At 36.3% G+C, this 17,056-nt stretch overlaps 1 protein-coding gene across 8 annotated transcripts in view; it reads left to right on the top strand.

Annotated features, from left to right (window-relative positions):
* NUCB2 (nucleobindin 2) overlaps positions 1-17,056 on the top strand; it is a 50,186-nt gene that overhangs the window by 2,687 nt on the left and 30,443 nt on the right. For 7 of the 8 annotated variants that reach the window (XM_011232201.3, XM_011232199.3, XM_002925146.4 and 4 more), the window contains one exon: positions 2,095-2,247. The gene's annotated coding sequence lies outside the window, so the exon portion shown is untranslated. Of the gene's footprint in view, positions 1-2,094; positions 2,248-3,144; positions 3,203-17,056 lie in introns of all 8 variants that reach the window. The other variant, XM_019805854.2, reaches the window with a different exon arrangement.

Genomic DNA, 17,056 nt, shown 5'->3' on the forward strand with positions numbered 1-17,056 from the left:
CCTGGCTCTGTCAAATAGTTTTGGCTAGGTCAGTTAGCTTCCTTATGCTTTGTAAACTTTTATAAAAGTTGGGTCTGAACCAAAGCACCTCTGAGATCATTTCTGGTCCCAGAATTCTGTTTTAAAAATTTTAAAGAAACCTAATGGAAATTGAGATAACAGTTGCATGCTTTTTTTTTTTTTTTTGGCAGAGCTTTTTAAAATTTTTAATTTTTTTTTAATTTGGCAGAGCTTTTTGGCATATCGTATTGTAGTTATCCAGAGTACAGTATATATGAATAATGGAGACATTGTAATTTTGATAAATTTTTTTATTGAGTGGTACAGATGAGAAACAGTTTCTGGTTTCATTAAGCCTATTATCAAGGATATTCTAACCAATTAAGATTGAAAAAAAGGCAATATGGTCATTTTCTACAGATATGAGCATTAAACACATTAATATCTATACTAATGTCTTGATACATGGAAGGGATGGAGTCCAGCTCAGCTGGTCATACATTTAATGGTTTATTTTGAATCTCACTTTCCTGTGGACTCTCATTAAAAAAAAAAAAATTTTTTTTTTAATTAAGTAAACTCTATTCCCTAGGTGGGGTTGGAACTCACAACCCCGAGATAAAGAGTAGCATGCTCCACTGACTGAGCCAGCCAGGCCCCCCAGTATCTATACTAATATCTTGATTCATGGAAGGTTGGCTGGTTATACATCTGATACTTTCTTTTGAATCTCGCTTTCCTGTGGACTCTCATTTTTAAAGGGAAAAATGGAGTTGAGTACCAGGGTACTGGTCTCCCTCATCACTGCTGCCATTGAGAAACTCAGAAACCATTTATTTTTCTCCACCCTGCTCCTTTTCACTGTTAGAATTATGACATTGACAGCGAGAAGGAGCAACCAATGTTTTCCAGCCAAGGGCAGTGCCTTGGAGAAAGAAACCTGGGACTCTTGCTTTAATCCCAGGGAGGAAGAGATCGTATTCCTCTTTTTGTTGGATGTATTCTTTTCATCGTCCTACAGCTGCATCAGGACTTTGGCTGTGGCAGTGCTCAGAGGAGAGTTCTAATGCAGCCTTTCCAAAAATGACATTTAAATGTGGTATGTCAAACTGGTATATTGCTTTTTAGGTTCTATAACTTTGCGTGTTTGCAGAACAGATTTTTATTACTTTATATAGCTGTTTCATTTTCAAGACACAAAGGGCATCAATATTTACTGAGCATTTACTATTGCCATGCATTGTGCTAATTGCCGTGTGTTCATTCTTATTTTCAGCCAATCAAAACCTTATGAAGAAGTATGAGCTCAGTTTATGGGTAGGAAAATTGAGAATCAGAGAGGCAAATAGCTTGCCAGTAAATGGGAGTGATAAGGATTCAATCTGTTGTTTGTTTATTTTTGACCATCCTGTGTTAATAAAAGTCATATGCCTTTTCTTCATATACCATGTGTATGATCACTCCCCTGCTTAGATGATTTTATGTTAATATACCATAAAAAGAAAGAAATATATAGACTGCTTAGAAATAATTCCTTTTGTTCACCAGTGAGTTTGCACATGAGCCAACTGCCTTGTATTTGACAGGTAGTGGGGTTTTAAAAAAGAAAATTTGAGCTCTTCTGCTTTACTACTGATCTCTGTGACTGAGACTGGGGCCAAGGTTAATTTTTTAAAGTGGTGGTAAGAGTAAAGAAAGATTCTAGTTAAGGATTTTAAGAAAAATTTCAGTTAAGGATTTAATGAGAAAACTTACCCTATATCTTGAAATCTCATTGCTGAGGAAAATAAGCTTGTAGTCTGAATTCTTATTTACAAGGGGAGTGATACGGTAAAGCCTTGGCATAATAAACCAATATCTTTGTTTATTGTGGCCTTTGATTCTGTTTATTTAATATTTCTCTCTCCCCCTCTGCTGGATTTTGATATAATTTAGTCTCCTTCCACATCATAAAAATTTGGTACTTTTTCTATTTATAGGATGTGACAAATATATGTACTATCATCTGCCACTACTACTGTAATAAGGCTAAATTTATGTTTGTATTTAATCTGTTTTTATTTCTTCTTCTTCTTTTTTTTTTTTTACACTTAGAACTTGTTGAGTCAGTTTTTAGTGAAAAAGCATTGACCTAGGAGCCAAGACCCACCTCTTCATTAATTTGATATTGTGCAAGTCATCTTACCTCTCCGGATCTCAGTTACACAATCTGTAAAAAGAAGATAAAAATTCTTTACCTATCTGAAGGTAAGTGATCAGTTAAGAAAGCAAAAAATAGAACAGATTTAACGGTGGCTTGAACACACAATATTTATTTTCTCATGTAAAATAATTCCTTTTTTTTAAAGGATTATATTTATTTATTTAAGAGTGTGAGAGAGAGAGGGTGAGGGGCAGAGAGAGAAGCAGACTCCCTACTGAAAGGGAGCCCAATGCATGGCTCCATGGCGGGCTCGATCCTGGGACTCTAGGATCATGACCCCAGCTGAAGGCAGATGCTTAACTGCCCGAGCCAGCCAGGCACCCCTCATGTAAAATAATTCTTGAAGTATGTTGTCTAGGATAGGTGTAGTAGCTTCATAAAGTTATCAGGGACCTAAGCTTTTCCCAGTTCTTTGATCTGCCATCCCTAAGGCGTGGCCCTGGTCCTTGGAGTCCAAGATAGCTGCCAGAATTCTAATCATCACAGCCAAGTTCCAGGAGGCAAGGCAAAGGCAAAGGCAAAGATGGATCCTCTTCCTTTAAGGAGGCTTCCCAAACCAAAGCTCAAGTTACCAGGGAAGCAGGGAAATGTAGCTGGATGCATAGCCACCCTGAATAAAATTGGGCTTTTGTGACTGAGAAGGAAGGGAAGATTTGGATATTGGCAGGCAAATAGGACTCTCTGCCATACTATGGGTCTTTGTTTTCTCTTTCATCTCTGAGATCTGTAAGCAATGATGACCACTCTTAGAAGCTTCAGTAATTACCACAGAAGAGCTTTGTCTGATCATTGTCTTCAGAATGAAATAACTTTAATAAATTGTGTTTCTTTTTTTACTTCTATCCTGTGATTCATTATAGAAGCTATCCTGTCTTACTGAGTATTTGTTCTGTTTGTTACTGTTATTTTTATTATTAAGATATAACTGACAATGTTATTAGTTGCAGGTATACAACATAGCGATTCATCAGTTCTATACATTACCCAGTGCTCACTCCAGTAAGTGTACTTACCATCTATTACCATACAAAGTTACTACACTATTATTGACTATATTTCCTGTCCCGCGCTTTTCATCCCCATGATTATTTATTTTATAACCAGAAGTTTGTATCACTTAATTCCATTCACCTATCTTACCCATCCTTCTACTTCCCTTCCGTTTCGCAACCACCAGTTCTCTGGATTTATGAATCCGTTTTTGTTTGTTCATTCGTTTTGTTTTTAGATTCCACATAGAAGTGAAATCATATGGAATATGACTTTCATCTGATTTATTTCACTTAGCGTAACACCCTCTAGGTATATCCGTATTGTCACAAACGACAAGATTTTGTTCTTTTTTATGGCCGAGTAACATTCCAGGATACGTACCACATTTTCTTTATCTGCTCATCTATCAATGGACACTGAGGTTGCTTCCATCTCTTCACTGTTGTAAATAATGCTGCAGTAAACATATGGGTGCATGTATCTTTTCAAATTAATGTTTTCATTTTCTTTGAATAAATACCCAGCAATGGGATTATGGTATTTCATTTTTAATTTTTTGAGAGACCTTCATGCTGTTTTCCTAGTGATTGTATCAATTTACATTCCCACCAACAGTGCACAGGGATCCCTTTTTTCTACATTTTGGTCAACACTTGTTATTTCTTATCTTATTGATACTAGCTATTCTGATTGGTGTGAGGTGATATCTCAATGTGGTTTTGATTTGTATTTGCCTGATAGTGGGTGAGGTTGAGCATCTTTTTAGGAGTCTGTTGGCCATCTGTCTGTCTTCTTTGGGAAAATGTCTTTAGGTCCTGTGCCCTTTTTTAAATTGGATTTGGTTTTTTCTGCTATCAAGTTATATGAGTTCTTTATATATTTCAGATATTAACTCCTTATTGGATGTATCATTTGCAAATATCTTCTCCCATTCAGTAGATTGCCTTTTTATTTTGTTGATGGATTCCTTTACTGTGCAAAAGCTTTTAATTTTATGTAGTCCAAATAGTTTATTTTTGCTTTTGTTTCCCTTGCAAAAGGAGACATATCTAGAAAAATATTGCTAAGACTGATGTCAAAGAGAAGAGTGCCTGTTTTTTTTTTCTAGGAATTTTTATGGTTTTAGGTCTCACATATAGGTCTTGAATCCATTTTGAGTTTATTTTTATGTATGGTATAAAAAAGTGGTCTAGTTTCATTCATTTGCATGTAGCTGCCTAGTTTTGCCAAAGCCATTTATTGAAGACTATCTTTCCCCCCATTGTATGTTCTTGTCTCCTTTGTCACAGATTAATTTTTTTTTTTAAAGGGAAAGAGAGAGTGTGCAAGTAGGAGGCAGGGGCAGAGAGAGGGGGAGAGAGAGAATCTTTTTAAAAATATATTTAAGAGAGAGAGCGAGAACACATGCATACAAGAGGGGAGGAGAAGAGGGAGAGGGAGACAGAGAAAGAGAGATATCTCAAGCAGACTCCCCACTAAGCAGGGGACCCAACATGGTACTTCATGCAGGGATTGATCTTACAACCCTGATATCATGACCTGAGCCAAATCAAGAGTGAGATGCTTAACTGACTGAGCCACCCAGGTACCTCTGTTGTAGATTAATTGACTATATAAGCATAGATTTATTTCTGGATTCTGTATTCTTTTTTTTCTTTTCTTTAAAGATTTTATTTGTTTGAGAGAGAGAGAGAGCAAATGAGCGGGGGAAGGGGCAGAAGGAGAGGGAGAAGCAGACTCCCTGAGGAGAAGTGAGCCCAATGAGGGGCTTGATCCCAGGACCCTGAGATCATGACCTGAGCTGAAGGCAGATGCTTAACCAACTGAGCCACCCGGGCATACCTGGGCTCTGTATTCTGTTCTATTGACCTATGTGCCTATTTTTGTGCCAGTACCATACTGTTTTGATTACTATAGCTTTGTACTATAGCATAAAAATCTGGGATTATGGTACTTTCAGCTTTGTTCTTCTTTCTCAAGATTGCTTTGGTGAGTGCCTGGGTGGCTCAGTTGGTTAAGCATCCAACTCTTTTTTTTTTTTTTAAAGATTTTATTTATTTATTTGACAGAGATAGAGACAGCCAGCAAGAGAGGGAACACAAGCAGGGGGAGTGGGAGAGGAAGAAGCAGGCTCCCAGCAGACGAGCCTGACGTGGGGCTTGATCCCACAACGCTGGGATCACGCCCTGAGCCGAAGGCAGATGCTTAACCGCTGTGCCACCCAGGCGCCCCTAAGCATCCAACTCTTGATTTTGACTCAGGCCATGATCTCAGGGTCCTGGGATCAGCCCTGCATGGGGCTCTGTGCTCAGTGCAGAGTCTGCTTGGGATTCTCCCTCTCCTTCTTCCCCTCCTCTTGCTTATGCTCTTTCTCTCTCTCTCTCAAATTAAAAAAAAAAAAAGATTGCTTTGGCTATTCAGGGTCTTTTTTGGGTTTATACAAATTTAAGGATTATGTTCCAGTTTTGTGAAAAGTACAGTTGGTATTTTGATAGGAATTGCACTGAATCTATAGATTGCTTTCGGTAGTATGGACATTTTAACAATATTAATTCTTCCAATCCGTAAGCATGGTATATCTTTCCATTTGTGTTGTCTTCAGTTTCTTTCATCAATGTCTTCTTATAGTTTTCTGCATATGGTTCTTTTACCTCCTTGGTTAAATTTATTCTATGTATTTTATTCTTTTTAATGCAACTGTAATTGGTGTTTTTTTTAAATTTGTCTTTCTGCTACTTTATTCTTAGTGTATAGAAACAACAGGTTCCTGTATATTAATTTTGTATCCTGCAGCTTTATTGAATTCATTAATTAGTTCTAATAATTTTTTGGTGGAGTCTTTGGGGTTTTCTATATATAGTGTCATGTTATCTGCAAATAGTTACAGTTTTACTTCCTCCTTACCAATAGGATGCTCTTTCTTCCTTCCTTCCTTCCTTCCTTCCTTCCTTCCTTCTTTCTTTCTTTCTTTCTTTCTTTTTTTCTTTTCTTTTCTTTTCTTTTCTTTTCTTTTCTTTTCTTTTCTTTTCTTTTCTTCTTTTCTTTTCTTTTCTTTTCTTTCTTGTCTGATTGCTATGCCTAGGACTTCCATTATTATGTTGACTAAAAGTAGCAAGAGTGGACATCTTTGTCTTGTTCCTGATCTTAGAGGAAACACTTTCAGTTTTTTACCATTGAGTATGATGTTAGCTGTGGGTTTGTTATATATGGCCTTTATTATATTGAGGTATGTTCCCCCTAAACCCATTTGGTTGAGAATTTTTATGAAGGGATGTTGAATTTTGTCAAGTGCTTTTTTTTTTTTACATCTATTGAGATGATTGTATGGTTTTTATCCTTCATTTTGTTAATATGATATATCATGTTGATTGATTTGCAGATATTAAACCATCCTAGCATCCCTGGAATAAACCCCACTTGGTAGTGGTGAATGATCCTTTTAATGTATGGTTGAATTTGACTTGCTACTATTTTGTTGAGGATTTTTGCATCTATGTTCTTAGGGATATTGGTCTGTAGTTTTCTTTTTTTTGGAGTGTCTTTGTCTGGTTTTGGTATCAGGGTAATGTTGGTCTAATAGAATGAATTTCAAAGTTTTCCTTTCTCTTCTATTTTTTAAATTTGTTCTTTTTTTAAGATTTGTTTACTTTTTCTATAGATTTTTAAGAGAAAGAGAGAGAGAACTAGCAGTGGGGAGGACTAAAGAGAGAGAGAGAGCAAGAGAAGCAGACTCCCTACTAAGCAGGAAGTCCGACACAGGGCTCAATCCTAGGACCTGGAGATCATGATGTAAGCTGAAGGCAGACGCTCAACCAACTAAGCCACCCAGGCATCCCTATTTATTTACTTGAGAGAGAGAGAGAGAAAGAAAAAGAGTGGGGGGGAGAGGCAGAGGGAGAGGGATAGAGAGATTCTCAAGCCGACTCCCCACTGAGCGTGGAGTCCGATGTGGGGCTCAGATCTCACAACACTGAGATCATGACCCTGAAATCAAGAGTCGGATGCTTAACTAATGAGCCACCCAGGCACCCCCTTCCACTTCTGTTTTTTAGGAAAGGTATTACCTCTTCTTTAAATGTTTGGTAGGATTTATCTGTGAAATCATATGGTCCCGGACTTTTGTTTTTTGGAGTTCTTTGATTCAACTTCTAGTTCTAGTTACTAATGATTGGTCTGTTCAGATTTTCAAAAAAGATTTATTATTTATTTGAGAGAGAGTGTGCATGAGTTTTGGGGAGGGTCAGAGGGAAAGGGAGAGAATCCCCCTGCTGAGCATGGAGCCCAATGTGGTGCTTGATCCCAGGCCCCTGAGCTCATGACCTGAGCCAAAATCAAGAGTTGGATGCTTAGGGGCGCCTGGGTGGCACAGCGGTTAAGCGTCTGCCTTCGGCTCAGGGCGTGATCCCGGCGTTGTGGGATCGAGCCCCACATCAGGCTCCTCTGCTATGAGCCTGCTTCTTCCTCTCCCACTCCCCCTGCTTGTGTTCCCTCTCTCGCTGGCTGTCTCTATCTCTGTCGAATAAAATAAATAAAATCTTTAAAAAAAAAAAAAAAAGAGTTGGATGCTTAACTGACTGAGCCATCCAGGCACCCTGGTCTGTCAGATTTTTTATTTCTTCCTCATTCAGTCTTGGAAGATTGTGTGGTTTCTAGGACTTTATCCATTTCTTCTAGGTTGTCCAGTTTGTTGGCATATAATTTTTCATCTAGCCTCATAATCTTTTATATTTCTGTTGTGTTGCTTGTTACCTCTCTTCCTTCATTTTTGATCTCATTTATTTGAGTCCTCCCTCTTTTTTTCTTGATGAGTCTGGCTATCAATTTGTTAATTGTATCAAAGAACTAGTTCTTGGTTTTGTTGATCTCTCCCCCCACCCCTTTTTGTTGTCTATTTCATTTATTTCTGCTCAGATCTTTATTATTTCCTTCCTTCAACTAACTGTGGGCTTTGCTTTTCTTTTTCTAATTCATTTAGAAGTCTGGTTAGTTTTTAAAATTACTCAAATGCTCAATAGATGTTTCTTGTACAATTTATGGATGTGTTCAAAAGAGCTAACATTTATTGAGCCGTTTGCCTTATACAAGGTACTAAAAAGACAGAGATAAGTTATCCTAATGGTATCATCAGGAAGTAAATTTATGTTGAAAGTATAATCTATCTTAAGGTACATTTAAGTTCAATATTGTCACATAAGGCACACTTTTGTCTTCCTTATGTGTCTGATTTTTTTTTTAACCACTTGTTACCTGTCTTGAAATTTCCGCTCAACTACTAGCCCTTCCTTAATTTACTTAGATATATCACTATTTTATTCCCTTCCAGAATTTACCTTGTAAATATTACATAAATATACCTTATACTTGTCATGTCAAATGGTTCAGTTGCCACTGTATCTGTAAAGAAAGTGAACTGAACTTGAGTTTCAAGGAAGAGATGGAAACTGGGGGGAGAAGAATCTAAAGATTGATTGAATCTATCAATCTTTTAGTCATATTACAACCAAAATAAGGAACAATGTAGGATTTTATTTCTACAAAGTATATTTGTGTTTTTGCAAGGTTTGGAATTTTTCCTTGTACTACTTGGGCACAAAGTTCAGTAATTCTTTGACTAGTGCTTCAATTTCCCTTTTTTTTCTGCTCTAGAACCTCTGACCCCACATAAGATAATCAAGGGACTTACATGTATAAAAACTATTTTTTCCTTTTTACATTTTTTATGTTTTTAACTTAAGTACAATTAATATACAGTGTTATATTAGTTTCAGATGTATGATATTATGATTCAGCAATTCTGTGTATTAGTCAGTGTTCATCAGTGTTCATCAATGTAAGTGTACTCTTAATCCGCTTCACCTATTTTATCTATCCTCCCCCCCACTTCCCTCTGGCAACTAACTGTTGATTCTCTATAGCGAAGGGTCTTTTTTTGTTTGTCTCTTTTTTCTTTGTTTGTTTGCTTTGTTTCTTAAATTGCACACATGTGTGAAATCGTATGGTATTTGTCTTTCTCTGACTGACTTATTTCACTTAGCATTATACCCTCTAGGTCTATCCATGTTGTTGCAAATGGCAAGATTTCATTCTCTTTATGGCTGAGTAATATTTCATGGTGTGTATATCCCATGGTGTGTATATATCTCATGTCTTTATCCATTCACCAATGGATGGACAGTTGGGTGGCTTCCATACCTTAGCTGTTATAAATAATACTGCAGTATACATAAGGGTGCATATATCTTTTTGAATTAGTGTTTTCATATTCTTTGGGTAAATACCCAGCAGGGGAATTACAGGATAATATGGTAATTCTATTTTTAATTTTTTTGAGGAACCACCATACTGTTTTCCACAGTGCCTGCACCAGCTTGCATTCCCACCAACAGTGCATGCGGGTGCCTTTTTCTACACATCCTCGCCAACACTTGTTATTTCTTGTGCTTTTTGTTTTAGCCATTCTGACAGATGTGAGGTGATATCTCATTGTTTTGATTTGCATTTCCCTGATGATCAGTGATGTTGAGCATCTTTTCATGTGTCTGTTGGCCATTTCTGTGTTTTCTTTGGAAAAATATCTGTTGAGGTCCTCTGCCCATTTATTAATTGGATTATTATTATTATTATGTTGGTGTTGAGTTGTGTAAGTTTTTATATGTTTTGGATATTAACTCCTTATTGAATATGTCATTTGCAAATATCTTCTCCCAATCGGTAGATTGTCCTTTTATTTTGTTGATGGTTTCCTTCAACAAAGCTTTTTATGTTGGTATAGTCCCAATAGTTTACTTTTTATGAGAGCTTTTTATGTTGGTATAGTCCCAATAGTTTACTTTTGCTTTTGTTTCCTTTGCCAGAGGAGACATATGTAGAACGATGTTTCTATAACTGATGTCAAAGAGATTACTGCTTTTGTTTTCTCCTAGAAATTTTATGGTTTCAGGTCTCACATGTAGGTCTTCAATCCAAAGGTTCCCTTTTCTCTGTGTCCTCACCCACACCTGTTGTTTCTTGTGTTGTTAATTTTAGCCATCCTGACAATGAGATGGTACTGATTTGTATTTCCCTGATGCTGAATGATGTTGAGCATCTTTTCATGTATCTGTTAGCCATCTGGATGTCCTTTTTAGAAAAGTGTCTATTCATGTCTTCTGCCCATTTCTTAACTGGGTTATTTGTTTCTTGGGTGTTGAGTTTGATAAGTTCTTTGTAGATTTTGGATACTAAACCTTTATCAGATATGTCATTTGCAAATATCTTCTCCCATTTCATAGGATGCCTTTTAGTTTTGTTGATTGTTTCCTTTGATGTGCTTTTTTCCATTTTTTTCCTTTGCTTTTTATCTTGATGAAGTCCCAGTAGTTCATTTTTGCTTTTGTTTCCCTTGCCTGTGTTGATGTGTCTTGTAAGAAGTTACCATGGCTGAGATCAAAGAGATTTCTGCCTGTGTTCTCCTCTAGGATTTTGATGTTTCCTGTCTCACATTTAGGTCTTTTATTCATTTTGAATTTATTTTTGTGTATGGTGTAAGAAAGGGTCTAGTTTGATTCTTCTGCATGCTGCTGCCCAGTTTTCCCAACACTGTTTGTTAAAGAGACTGTCTTTTTTCCATTGGGTAGTCTTTCCTACTTTGTTGAAGATTAGTTGACCATACAGTTGTGGGTCCATTTCTGGGTTCTCTATTCCATTGATCTATGTGTCTGTTTTTGTGCCAGTACCGTACTCTCTTGATGATAACAGTTTTGTAATACACCTTGACATCTGAAATCTTGATGCCTCCAGTTTTGTTTTTCTTTTTCAAAATTGCATTGGCTATTCGGGATCTTTTGTGGTTCCATACAAATTTTAAGATTGTTTGTTCTAGCTCTGTGAAAAATGTTAGTGGTATTTTGATGAGGATTGAATTAAATGTGTAGATTGCTTTGAGTAGTATCAAATTGCAATTGTGTATTTGATAGGCTATCTTCTACAGTAGATTGGAAGGCCTACAAGTGTAGGGACCATGTCTTTCTTGTTCTTACCTTTGTATCCAACATACCTGGTACATAAAGGATACTTAATAGTTGTTAAATTAATAAATATGTACAATAGATTAAAGAAAATACACTTCAATTTAAAACAAAGAAGAATAAAAGAGAGTTGAAAGAGGGAGAAAAAGGTAGATGAAGGAGGAATAGAGAAACAAGAAAAGAAGAAACAAGCTACTCTCAGTTTTCTGTGCTCTTCACCCTTCTTATGCATGACCATTCTTTTTAACCATTTCCAGCATATCTCTCCCTACAATCAAAACAGGAAACTACCTAATATGCATGCACCAGTGCACACGCACACATGCACACAGACACACACACTCACACACAACCCCCCCCCAAGTAAGTTTAATTTGAGTAGCTACTGGTATGAATCAATAGTTAAAAAATCCACCTCTGTGTGTGAATGGGAATTTTGGTTTGTTGGAGACAGGAGAAGAGAGATAAGTTTCCTTTTAGGACTTAGAAATTTAGGGAAACTATTTTGTATCTACTGAATGGTATAAAAAGTTTCAGAACTCTGCTTGCTTTGTATTTTTGCTCAAGGCTCTGATGCCTTTGGGCGCAATGCTTTCAGTGTAGTCTTGAGATCGCCAGCTGATTTAGAATTTCGGATTATTTGACTTTAGAGCATAAATTATCTGCCTCTCTTGGTTGGATCACTCTACTGTTTCAGCACAGTTCCACCCAGGATCTTCTTTGGATCTCTTTTCTTCTTAAGGAAGAAAGGTGGTAAAGGAAAGGAGGCCATTCTTACTCACCAGATATTGGAAGAAAAATAGGTTAGTTTCCCCATCTTCCCATTGCCTCTCCTTATACTTGTCTCTCCTTATTTTGTATGGATGTTAGCATATCATCGGATTTATGAAAATCTGTAAACATATACCTGACACATTTGACTCTGTCTTGGTATTTAAAGAAATTTTTGTCTCATTACTTTTCTACCTAATGTGCTAATTTTCCCCTCCTTTTGTTTTGTTATAACAGTTAATATTCTTGAGCCTTATAAAGAAGTAAACATTTTAACAGAAAAAAAACCCAAAAAAACAGACTGGTGGTTACTAGAGGGGAGGTAGGTAGGGAGATGAGTGAAATAGGTAAAGAGGATTGAAAGTACAGTTACCATGATGAGCACTGAGTAATACATAGAATTGCTGAATCACTGTATTGTATTCTTGAAACTAATATAACATGGTATGTTAATTATACTGGATTTAAAAAAAATTTTTTTTAAAGATATGTTTTAATTAACTTTAGTCCTCAGTAAGTTAGTTTTCCTAATTACTTCTGGAATAAATACTAAAAGATTAGAAACTATTATAGGAAGAAAAGTTTTTTTTTAAGTCCTCCACTAATAAAAAAACAAACAGACCAAAAAGTCAAAAAAGGAGAGGAACTAAATATTAAAGAGGCAGAATAAATAGAAAATCTGAAAGAAGATGGTAGATTTAAAACCCAAGATAGGCCATCTCATTGACTCTAAGACTTCACTGATATTAAGACACATCAATACATATCATATAGAAAAAAATACTGGCAAGTAAACTATGACACTATACTTTGTCACTTACAACTTCATTTTATGTTTACTGAAAGTGCATTTTTTTTTTTTAAGATTTTATTTATTTATTTGACAGAGATAGAGATAGCCAGCAAGAGAGGGAACACAAGCAGGGGGAGTGGGAGAGGAAGAAGCAGGCTCATAGCAGAGGAGCCTGATGTGGGGCTCGATCCCACAACGCCGGGATCACGCCCTGAGCCGAAGGCAGACGCTCAACCGCTGTGCCACCCAGGCGCCCCTGAAAGTGCATTTTTAGATTCACGTAGACACAGATTTTTCTCACATCACTTTGGGCATACATAATGAAATTGATTATTCCTAGGGCTTTTGGACATTCCTAGTCTGATTCTTTTGAAACACTTTCTTGATTCAGACTTGTCAACATCTGTGTTTTTCTGCACATTGTTCTTTCTGCTAAGGAGACTGAGGGTGATTTTCTTCTGGGAAATTCTTCAAGCCCCTTTGCCTGGAATTTCTTTTAAGCCTCCGACACTCATTTGGCAAGCTTTAATACCAGTGCTTTCTTGAAGGTGACAATGGAAAGTTTTCAGATATATCTTCTTTCCTTGACCTCTTCTTCAGTGGTTTGTTGACTGCAACACTGAGGATTGCAGTGGTCTAGACATGGCATCAGGAGTAACAGGTTGTGTTACTTTTCAGGCATCCTGTTTTTTAAGTATTCAGATACTGGCCTTACAATGTATCAAGAACCAGACTAATACCCTTAGCAGGTTATGAGGGCTCTCGGACATTCAAACCAGATTTAGCCAGCCTTCCTTTAGCTCTGCCATCACCCCTCTTCTACCCTTTTATGTATACAATAACATTTTTGGGGAAATTATTTTGTAGTTTAAAATTTAAATAAAATTTAAAATTTATGGCAGCAACTTTGGGCCAAAGTCATCTCTGCATAGTGTTACAGTGATATGCTACTCTCTAACCTGTTCTTAGGACATCAGTCTTGTTAGCACCTTTAGCATTGGTGTAACATTTTCAGGTATATAAAAGCACCAGGATTTTGTCAGCACTTCCTATTGGCTGACTCAGCATTGTTTTTTCCTTAAATTTCATGGAAGTTATGCAGCTTCTGTTCAGTGTTAGTAGCAAGTTTCTGACAAACTGACATTTGCCTTAACCATACATGAATCCATAAACCAGCCTCCTATCCCATACAATTAAAAAAAAAATTCTTGGAGACCTTGTTAGTTTCTACTATCTTCATTTGCTTTGTTTGACTACTCAAGGGTAACCTCGTTGCATATCAGTAACAAAGTATAACAGAGTTTTGTCTACTTGTGGTGTCTTCCTGTCTAAAGTCAGGTAAAGCCCTTTGTTGTTCCTTTACAAGAAAGAGTAAAGTTGCTGTTATTCCTTTAGGATCAAGTATTTGCTTCTAATATCAGCTGCTTCATTTCTATGTTTACACAATAACTCTATTTCCATGCCAAATCCTTTTTGAAGGCATTAAAAATGGCGATTAGACTCAGTTTGTGAAGTAACAACAATGCAAAAACTCAATCTGAAGAAATGGGTGTAAGAATATCGATGGTAACTTTTAGGCACAGACAGTAAAGATTATATTGCTATTGCCACTTGGTAAATCATAATTTTAAAGTTCCATTAAATGAAAAGCACTCTTTGATTTCTGAGATGTTAAACTCAGGAAATTGTGCATTTTGGAATTGTAAATACATTATCAGTAATTTGATTAAATATAAACAGAGAAAATAGTCCAAAGACAGAGATCATTAGGCTAGATTAAAAAGTGTGCGTATCTCCACACACTAATCAAAAGACAATGTGATATAATGAGCACTGGGTATTATATAAGATTAATGAATCTCTGAATTCTACCTCCGAAACTAATACATTATAGGTTAATTCATTGAATTTAAATTAAAAAAAAAAACAAAAAATTGTTGACCTGAAAAAAAATAGCTTAATTTGAAATTGAGAAAACAAAGAAAGAAAAGAAAACAAGCTTAGCTATATTACTGTTGAATAGAGTAGACCTTAAGGCAAAGGGTATAAATTGACTCAAATGTATAAAAGATTAAATCTACCAAAAAGCTAGAAAAATCTTAAATTTGTGTGCATTTAATAACATAGCCTCAAAATATTTAAATAAAATTGACAGAATTATAAGGAAAACAGATAAATCCAAAATCATATGGCAAGATTTTTACTTACTTTCTAGTAATCATAGTTTAAGCAGACAAAAATCATTAAGAATATAAATATTGGAGGGGTGCCTGGGTGGCTCAGTTGGTTAAGTGTCTGACTGTTGATCTCAGCTCAAGTGTTGATCTCAGGGTCATGAGTTAAGCCCCGCATTGGGCTCCTACCCACTTTAAAAAAAAAAAAAAAAAAGAATATAAAAATTGGATAATTATGAAAAGTGAATGGCTAGTTTATACTTACATACTTTTATTGGTTAATGATGGTTTATGAACTATATTTGTTCTTTTTTTATGTTCACATTTTTTATAGGCTCTGATTTTTTGCTGTTTTTCCTTACTGTTTAAAAATTGAAATTTGATTCATATATCATAAAATTCACACTTTTAAGTGTACAATTTCTCATATATTGACAAAGTTGTACAATCATCACTATTGTCTAATTTTAGAACATTTTTATTACCCCAAATAGGAAACCCATGCCCATTACCAGTCATTTCTCACTCCCGCCTCTGCCCACCAGTAGTCCTAAGCAACCATTAATCTACTTTCTTTCTCTATGGATTGCTTTTTTCTGGACATTAGATAGAAATAGAATCATATACAATGTGTCTTTTTGCATTTGGTTGTATTTGTTTTTAATCAGTTCTGTTGTATTTAATTTGAAAACAAACAAGTTTCTCCTTGAACTCTCAGTCTTTTGTCCTCTAAAGTTATCAAAAATTGAAACTGCTTTTGGATTTGAAATGGCAGTCCACAATTCATTATCTCCTTCCTACAGAAGTAAAAATAAATCCAGCTTGAATGAAATACAAGTCTGGAAATCTCTAAACCTGAAATCAAGAAGGAACTTTCTCCTCCAGTAGCAAGCGTGTTAAGTTTTGATCAGAGGGCAACTGGGAGTGAAGATGTGAAATGTTTCTGGCTTTACCTCATTTTATTGTATGTAGATAGGAAGTTTCTTTGGTAGTTAATTTTTGTATTCTTTGTATCCCGGCACCCAGATCTTTTGCTTCCTCTACTGATATAATTTTAAACTGGCTGAATAAGCAATATGTAGTTTAAAGGCACTTATAAATCTTATAACTTAATCATTTCATACAATTGGTATGAGCTCAAGCAATTTTATTAGCATTTCTTATTTTTAAGATTTTTTTTTTTTTTTGAGAGAGAGAGCACGAGGCTGCGGGGCTGGGGGTGGAAGGGGCAGAGGGAGAGGGACAAGCAGACTCCCCGCTGAGCAGGGGCCTGACTCAGAGCTCCATCCCAGGACCCCGAGATCATGACCTGAGCCCAAGGCAGACACTTAACTGAGCCACCCAGGTGCCCCATTATTTCCGATGATATAACAGGAAAAGATCTTTAACAAAAAGAAAAAACTGGTAATAGAATTTAAGAGCTTAGAGAATACTGAGGATTAGTTAAATCCCCCTTAAAAAAATCCATTATTTTTAAAAATAAAAAAAGTGGGGAAAGTTAATTGACTGCCCTATGATCTCATAGCAAGTGAGTGGTGCAGCTGGAATTAGAATATAGACCTAAATTTAATTTTGCCTTACTCTTCTTAGACGTAACACCCATTTCTCTGTTCCTTGAGGATCTAAATCTACTCTTCAGATAAGCATTCTTTGTCTCTCTTTGCAGAGGAGGTTTGTGAATAACAAAGCAAAGGGAGGCAGTATGTTTTCAAATGTTAGCATGCATCAGAATTACCTGTAGGGCTTGTTAAAACAGATTATGCCCCTCCCTCCCTGGTTCTCCAATTTAGAAGTCTGGAGAAAGCCTTGATAATTTGCATTTCTGACAAACTCCCAGGTGACGCTGCTGCTGCTGCTGCGCCAGGGATCACACTTTGAGAATGAGAACCGCTGCTTAAAAGCAGTTGTAGGCTTTGGAGTCAGTCATTCCCAGACCCAAACAATGGCAAAATGACTTACTCCTGACTGACCCGGATCAGGTTTTTTTTAACTGATATGTCTCAGTTTCCTGTACTTTAAAATGGGGATAATAATATTTATTTCACAGAATCATCGTAAGAATTAATTTCTTAATATAAAAAAGATTTAGCATACTGTTGGTACATAGTAAACACTC

The sequence above is a fragment of the Ailuropoda melanoleuca genome, chromosome 16, assembly GCF_002007445.2.
Source record: "Ailuropoda melanoleuca isolate Jingjing chromosome 16, ASM200744v2, whole genome shotgun sequence".
Lineage (NCBI taxonomy): Eukaryota > Metazoa > Chordata > Mammalia > Carnivora > Ursidae > Ailuropoda > Ailuropoda melanoleuca.